Source organism: Bactrocera oleae, chromosome 2 (genome assembly GCF_042242935.1).
Source record: "Bactrocera oleae isolate idBacOlea1 chromosome 2, idBacOlea1, whole genome shotgun sequence".
Lineage (NCBI taxonomy): Eukaryota > Metazoa > Arthropoda > Insecta > Diptera > Tephritidae > Bactrocera > Bactrocera oleae.
In genome coordinates this window covers 63,136,450-63,144,305 of record NC_091536.1, presented here as the reverse complement: position 1 = coordinate 63,144,305, position 7,856 = coordinate 63,136,450, and the positions used below count along the sequence as shown (strand labels likewise).

The 7,856-nt window shown below is 36.7% G+C and overlaps 1 non-coding gene across 1 annotated transcript; it reads left to right on the top strand.

Moving 5' to 3' along the window:
• Positions 1 to 7,387: 7,387 nt before the first annotated feature.
• On the top strand, positions 7,388 to 7,459 carry TRNAM-CAU (transfer RNA methionine (anticodon CAU)). The gene has a single exon. It is a non-coding gene; the product is annotated as a tRNA-Met (tRNA).
• Positions 7,460 to 7,856: the final 397 nt, after the last annotated feature.

Genomic DNA, 7,856 nt, shown 5'->3' with positions numbered 1-7,856 from the left:
CAAGCCAATCGGTCGACTTGTCATCAAGTACGCTGTACTGATATGATCGCCTGGATGTAGTGAAACGCAGACGAAGAAGCTTCAGACTTGTCAGAATACTGTACTCTGTAACATTACAAGATGCCTCTTGATATCTCTTGTCGAACACCTACATAGTGAGGCCTGCATGCTTCCGCTCAAGGAACATAATGCACTTCTCTTCAAGCAGTTTCTGCTGGGACAATCGACGAAAAACTCGAATTGCCCCGAGAATCTAGAGTGACTCTTGCACAACTACGTTCGGGATACTGTAGCAGTTTAAAGTCCTACTTATCTAGTATCAACCCCGACATACCAAATATAATGACTCTAACTACCTCTTTGCGTGACCAATGAGTCGCACTCATCTAACAACCCTCTTTCTATAGTCCGATTAAGCGGGGATAAGACAACCGCTACAAAGCCACACCAACATTGTCAAGTTGTTAATAGACATGACGCAGAAGTTTACGTTTTCATTTACCTGACGACGATATCATTTTGTTCGCTTACTGTGGAAGTTTTAGGTACTTTATTGTTATACACGAAAGCCCAGTTGGGAAGTCCGACCGGACCAAAACGGCAACGCTGGTTGTAAGTGATGTGGTTACGAGCCAAAGGGAGGCACTTGATATTGTTGGGAGCCAAACGGACCAAGTGAGCTATGGTGGCAGTACCCCTGATCTAGATGTTAGTTCGATCGCTAATAAGGAAGAAAGACTTACCTTGCTTGATATATATTTTACTTCCTGACTGACATATTTTATATAATATACTTCACTTATATGAATATAATACCAACAAAAAGACACTATACAAAAGATTTTCTGACACTTACAACTCAACTCTAGGAAAATTGATCATTACCTACTCATTGATTTTTACTGTATTTATATTAGAAGTCCTTCAACTTTGTATCAAGGTCCAGACGATATAGGAGTGTCATAGAGCTCTTGAAAATGTTTTCCACCAGCGGAGACGGTTCATATGCTAAGGATTCTGCGTTCAACCGCCATCGATACTGAATTTCCAGTTGACTATGAAAGCGCTGTTTTCGTCTTTAGAAGAGATAACTCGGACAAGAACTTGGTGCCTTCACGACTGTTAGCAGCAATGGTTAAGTTGTTCAAAGCTCTCCTCTTAGGTGGCGGTGGCTATAATGACTTTGAAAAGAGAAGGTATCCACATATTTTCTCTCTTTATTTTTATACTCAGTAGGAAACGTCGGAGGCCTTATAAAATATATACATAAATGATCAGCATGATGAGCTGAGTTAATTTAGCCATATCCGTCTGTCCGTCCTTCTGTATATACGCGAACTAGTCCCTTGGTTTTAAGCTACCAATCTGAAATTTTGCACCTGCGTTTTTCTCTCAAAGAAGCTGCTCATTTGTCGGAATCGATATCGGACCACTATAGCATATGGCTGCCATACAAACTGAATAATCGGAATCAAGTTCTTGTAAGGAGCCTTTGTATTTGTGAAGCGTGTTATAGCTTCGGTGTAACCAAAGTTAACGTGTTTCTTGTTTTAGAGTTCTAACATTAACCACTGATATTTCGTCTAATCGTTCTTAAGATAAGTGGAAGCTACCTCTGCTATTTTTTTTTGTTTCGTGTAATTTTAATTGTTTGATTGAAGAAATAAACACAGATGCGTCTACCCACAGGTGGTGGCACTGAAGCCATCCTTCGGCCAATTGTACGAGTATTTCGTGTATTCTTAACGTCGATAAAAATATAATGAGTTTCGTTATGAATTCTTCCGCCACCCTATCTATTCGCCAGACTTAACGCCCAGCGACTATTTCCTCTCCCAGACTCAAAAGTGGCTCATTGGAAAGTTTTTTCACTCAAATGAGGAAGTCTGGATGAAAACAAAAGCTAATTTTAAAGGCAATGAGGCTTCACCCTATCGAACCAGTATCGAAATGTTGGAAGAAAATTTCAACAAGTGTTTCATCCTACATGTACGTTGTTTTATTGTTAGACCAAAGATTTTTCAGTTTGTAGTAGATTTATAATTTTTTTTTTGAAATTATAAAATATTTACTTGCGGTATAGCAATAGCTTCAACCTAGAATTGTCATGCAATAAAATAAACCATCAGCTAAGCCCAAAGTAACTCCACATCGTCCGTACAACTACTGTTGCTGATGAACTGTTTGTCATCATTGAAATTCATTAAAATTTAGCAGCTCAACTAACTAAAAACAGTTGTACGGAATCATGTCGAACACTGTTCCATTGTGTTGTGCTTTTTTCTGTGACCATTGTTTATTCATGGAACGCCTTTTATTTGTTTCATTTGTTGTGGAACTATGTCAATGAAATCTCCAAAATGACAACGCATTTGTCGAATGTCATGGCTTATGGGCGGCAGGTGGCGGAGGGCGGGTGGCGGTAGTTGACAAATTTTGGCACGCATTCTTTTGGCGCGCGTCAAGCAGGCCGGTAAACGGGCATTTGCGCCAACGGCCTGTCAGTCGCTCCGTCGGTATGTCGCTTCGACACTTCGTCCGCATTTGTTCAATTTATTTGCATTTCAGCTTTCATTTCGTGGCCGAGGGAAGATCAGTCTGTTTATAAAACGATTTGTCTGTTTGTTTGCGGAATGTTTCAGCTGTTGTGCGCTCGCGGCATTACTTTAGTTTTGTCTTTATTGCGTTCTTTAACCAATAGGGTCATTCTATGACAGTTAACATGGCATTCAGCAAAGCTAAAAAAGTTAGTAGAACCAATGCTGAAATTAGCGCAATGATTTCGCGCTTTTTTTTTGTCTTTTTCTTCTACTTGCACTTTTTAGGGTCTGCGCTCAGCTGGCTTTCCTGCGTAGTTTGGCGCGTCACAGCATGAAAGCGGTGTGACGTGGCCGCCCTCAATTAAGCTTGGAACTTTCGAATGCGTGAGCAGATATAGCAAAATCGCTGCGACAATAACAAATACTTTCGCTTGCCACCAGCCGCTAGCCGTTAGACGTCGGTCAGTTGCGCAACACGGTCTCATTGTGTTTGCTGCTAAATTGCGCTTGTTGTTGCTGTTGGCTAAGGAATACAAACGGAAGTGAAAAGGCGCAAAAACACAATTCACGCAAGTTTGCACAGCAAAATGGCTGAGCAAATAGTATCCCATTGGCGAAGCGCAAAGCAAAAAGTTTAAGTAAATAAATTTGTTGGTATGTATGTATTCGAGTTTAGCGGTTGGGGTAACATTTGCAATGTGCCGCAGCCAGCTGTTGTCATTATTGGACTGATTGCTTTGGTTAACGAAGAACGAGTAGCTGTGACTCGGTGTGGTATGGGTTCGGTGGGTTTAGGTCATGTACAAGGGCCAATGTAAATTGTTTGACAATTTGTCTAGAAGTAAACTGAATTGAAATAAACCTAAAAAAGGGCAAACGATTTGTAATATGTCGGCCAGATTTAGAAACTTGGCAAATGTAAATTTGTAAGAATTGGAGCGCTAGAGATTACTTACGTAGCACCAAGCTCTTCTTAGAAAGCTAAGTATTTGTTGTTTAACAGTGTAACCAAAACTCAAAGAAAATATTTCGAGTACCGTCATAATGGAAGGTGATTAGCATACGGTCTAGGTGCCTATAAATTACTAGCATATAACTCCATTTGCCATCCCATTTGGCGGAAGAGAACCTAATACAGACGACCTTGAATATGTAATAATTTTGTTAAGGATTAATTCTAAGGTACAAATAAAGAGGGGAAGCACTAATTGTGACGTAACTATAACAGTTAGACATATGCTGTCGCGACATTTTTTGTAGATAATGATATGTTCTGCAAGCTCGTAGTACATTATTTAAGTTATATTCAATTCCATATTCAAATGAAACAAATAAACAATAAAATATTTCCTCTTTATAATATTAGTATATATACCCGCATATTTTTTCAAAACAACATATGTTTAAAACCGTATTATATATACGGGTATTCAGATTATTTTTGGTAATTCGTTATATACCACACATGATTAACATGCTCGGTCTGAATACCCCTATTATTTAAATGTTCTTTACTCTTTGCTAAAAATATTTAAAGCAGTGATTTACTTCAATAATTGCTAACCTAAATAATTCATTCTTGTGACTGAATAAGGGCAGACTTATATTTAACGTTACACTGCATCTTCGTAGGTCTGGATAACCGAATAATTCCAGATACTATACCATTCAACAGACTTGGGTTATAAACTAAGATAAAGTTTGAATCTATGACCAGGAAGTACCTCAACTCATTCACCTATTTCTTTCTTTGTCTTACGATTGTAATTTACATTATATCAAAGCCTGAACTTTATAAGAGTTCCAAAATTCGTCTGACACTTCAGAAAGTAAAGCAAAGTTATACTTGTATAGGCTCATAGTGAAGTACTGGAACATCACAGATTTGAAAGAAATCAATATTACCACTCTACAAATCGTGGACTCGGTGGATAGCATCAAACTCAAAGCACTTGAGTACCAACGGCTAACTTATTATCGAAATAATCGGTAATCTGTGAAATTCAGATAATTTCTTTTCCAGACAATAAAGTGTTCTGGTACCAAAAATTAAGAAAATCAATGGAATGTCGTTTATTTTGGTCAACATGTGAGAGATTCTAATGCCTCCATATTGCTAATATAATAAATTAAGTCTCTTAAGATCTGTTCAAATTACGACAGTATGAAATGCACGAATGCACCCGAGTTTAGTTCTTGGATGGTGTAGAAATGATTTTAATACAAAGTTTACCCCACCAATGCTCTGAAATAGAAAATCTAGGTTGTCAGTCAATGCCACCCCATTTTGATATCTGAATTCTGGGAATTTTTGTTGAATAAAACCAATAGTTTGATTCACAGTCTGACATCGCGCACCACCTTGTAACTCTCCCAGTAACTCGGTGCGTTAAACTTTATTTCGACTTGAAGTTATTCATGGTTAGAATAGTACTGTAATGAGCTTGCCTCACATGACGAAATATCATACCTTAAGTAAATGTTAAAGTTAATCATTGTTTACATACTAGCATAAAACAAAGCAAACCCTGTATAAATCATACTCCATTAGAAAACACAGCGAATTTCACTTTTCCGAAAACTATTATCACAGAAGATTTTAGAAATAAAATAAATTTCTTTTGCTGAAATTTGTATGATTAAAGTGATTTTTCTAGAAAGAACTTAGGTAGTGACTTCCTAAAATTCTAAATAAATACGGCAGAAACATTAAAGTTTATCTCTGGGATAGTATGAGATGACTTTATAGGACCCGCGCTCAAAATTAGTAGTAAATCAAACTAACACTGTTCAAGCCCCTAGGTACTGAATATGTGGACCCCAGTGCCAATATCGATCAATATGTAAGATATATAATTAAAATTCATATAATTAAATAAATAAATAAAACTCTCGATAATAGTATGTCTTTGTGTTAAAAATTGGTTGAATCAGATCAATACTTCCTTTAATATAAAATTTTGCCAATACCTGAAGTAATTTCTCGGGCTTTGATCCTTGCAAGTTGCGAGAGTATAAACTGTTCGATTACACCCGAACTTAGAACTTCCTTACTTGTTTAAATGTAACTTTATTTTAATTTCGTAGTAGATTTTTATTTGTACTTTGTATTTTGCAAGAAAAGTTATAACAAGAAAAACCGTTAACTTCGGTTGCAAAAAGCTATAACACTCTTCACGAATAAAAAATTTTCTATATAGGAGTTCGATTTCGATGGTTCAGTTTGTATGTCAGTTATATGCCAAAGTGGTCCGATTTGCTTGCTGATTACGCTGATCATGTATATATATATTTGGTAGGGTCTCCGACGTTCACTTCTGGTTGTAACAAACTTCGTGGCAAACTTAATACACCCTGTTCAGGGTATAATTAGTGCTAATATGGTTAATAATGTGGATTATGTGGTACAACACGGCGTATAAGTGACATTTCCATGGCAAATACCAAAACATAAGTACAAAAGCCATTTCCAATGAATACGCATGAAAATAACACAAAGTAATGTTAATTCGAACGCTTGCAACACAAATTATGCCAATAATTGCACTTTGGCGTCTAATCAAGTGTTCGAACAACAACAACAGTTTACATAAGTGCTTGCAATTTTAGATCATAAGAGCATTTGCTGAGCGTGGGTGGGCTTTCTAAACATTGCGTAGATGGCACAGCAGCAATTCTACAGTTGCAAATCAGTGCAAATACATTTATGAAGAAAAAACAAAGGCAATAACTATCACTCCACTGCACGCAAATGTTGCACTTAGCAGCGTTGTCCGTTATATGCCACTCAGTGTTGCAGTCGCATCTAAAATGCTAGCGTTCATTCACAGCCGTAGCTTCACCGGAGATGTTTGCTGCACTTAAATTGAAATCACAATTTCCGCCAACGTGCAATCAACTGTGCAACACGCCCACTCGCGCACTTTGCCACACTCAAGCGTGTGCTTGCACGCCCATCCATTTTCATTACGAGTTGAAAACTATTCCCACATAGATATATATAGTTATGAGTTATGAATTTGTTAGACCACGTGCTGTAAATATTGGTAGATTATACTTAAAAACGGTGTGTTTGTGCTGCCTTTTCTTATAGATGCCCTCGTACATCTCAAGCAGCGTTATTCTCCCGGGAAATTGATATTCAAAAGTTTGAATGCAAAATTTAAATAAAAGAAGATAAAAGGTCTTCACGAAGCTACGGAAATCTATGTCGGATATTCATTCATCTAAAACTTTATTTGAATTCTGTTTGAAAGCAAATTATTTTCGATGGATCTATTGAAATGAAACAAAAGCTTAAAAAAAGGCAGGATAAAACAAAACGTTGCATTCTTCCCAAAAATAAGCAAACTTTGACAATTATATATGGTTTGCGTCCTCAAAAATTAGTGAAGTAGAACGAAGTATTGTGAAAAGAAGCTTATCTTTATCAAGTATTTCTTAAGTTCAGACAGATGCAAAAACCGTTAAAAAGCTAAGGTTTAATCTAATTATCTAATTGAAAATTTTATACTCTCGCAATTTTTAAAGATCAAAGTCGGGAGCATACATGTATATAGGCGTTGACAAAGGGCTCAATATTGTCAGGAAACGATACTCTTTTTTAAGATATGTTATCTCAAAGATTGACCGATGGTATCGATAGAAAATCATTAATAGGCACCGAGGTCCATGTTTTCGTATCAAGCAAATTATTCGCATCAAAATTTTGGAACTAGGATAAATACTTCAAATAAAAATGACATAAAAGGACTCTATTGGAATGGTTCATTTTGGAAAAAAGCGTTCCCATACATGCATATATAAATATATATGGGCGATTGGCATATGCTTATTAGTTGATAAGTAGCAGAGTGGCGCAGTGGAAGCGTGCTGGGCCCATAACCCAGAGGTCCGAGGATCGAAACCTTGTTCTGCTAGAAGTTGACTTTTATTTTTATTAAAAAATATATAACTTTAGTAATAATACAATTGATTTGTTTGTAATTCAGAAATGTTATGTAATTTAAGAATAATATATTAGATCTATCACTAAATGCAAAGGTTTTTATTTCAGGTTGCACTGAAGCTTTAATACCCTACAAAAGTGTAATATCTTGCCAAATAAAAAAGGTTTCCCCATAAGGTTATGACAAATGAGCAGCTTCTTAGGAAAAAACGGAAATTTCGAATCGACATCTCACAAATTGAGGGATTAATTCGCGTATATACAGACCGACAAATGGACATGGCTAAATCAACTCAGCTCGTCCCGCTGATAATTTTCATATATATTATAGGGTATCCGACTTAATATACCCTGTTCAGGGTATAACA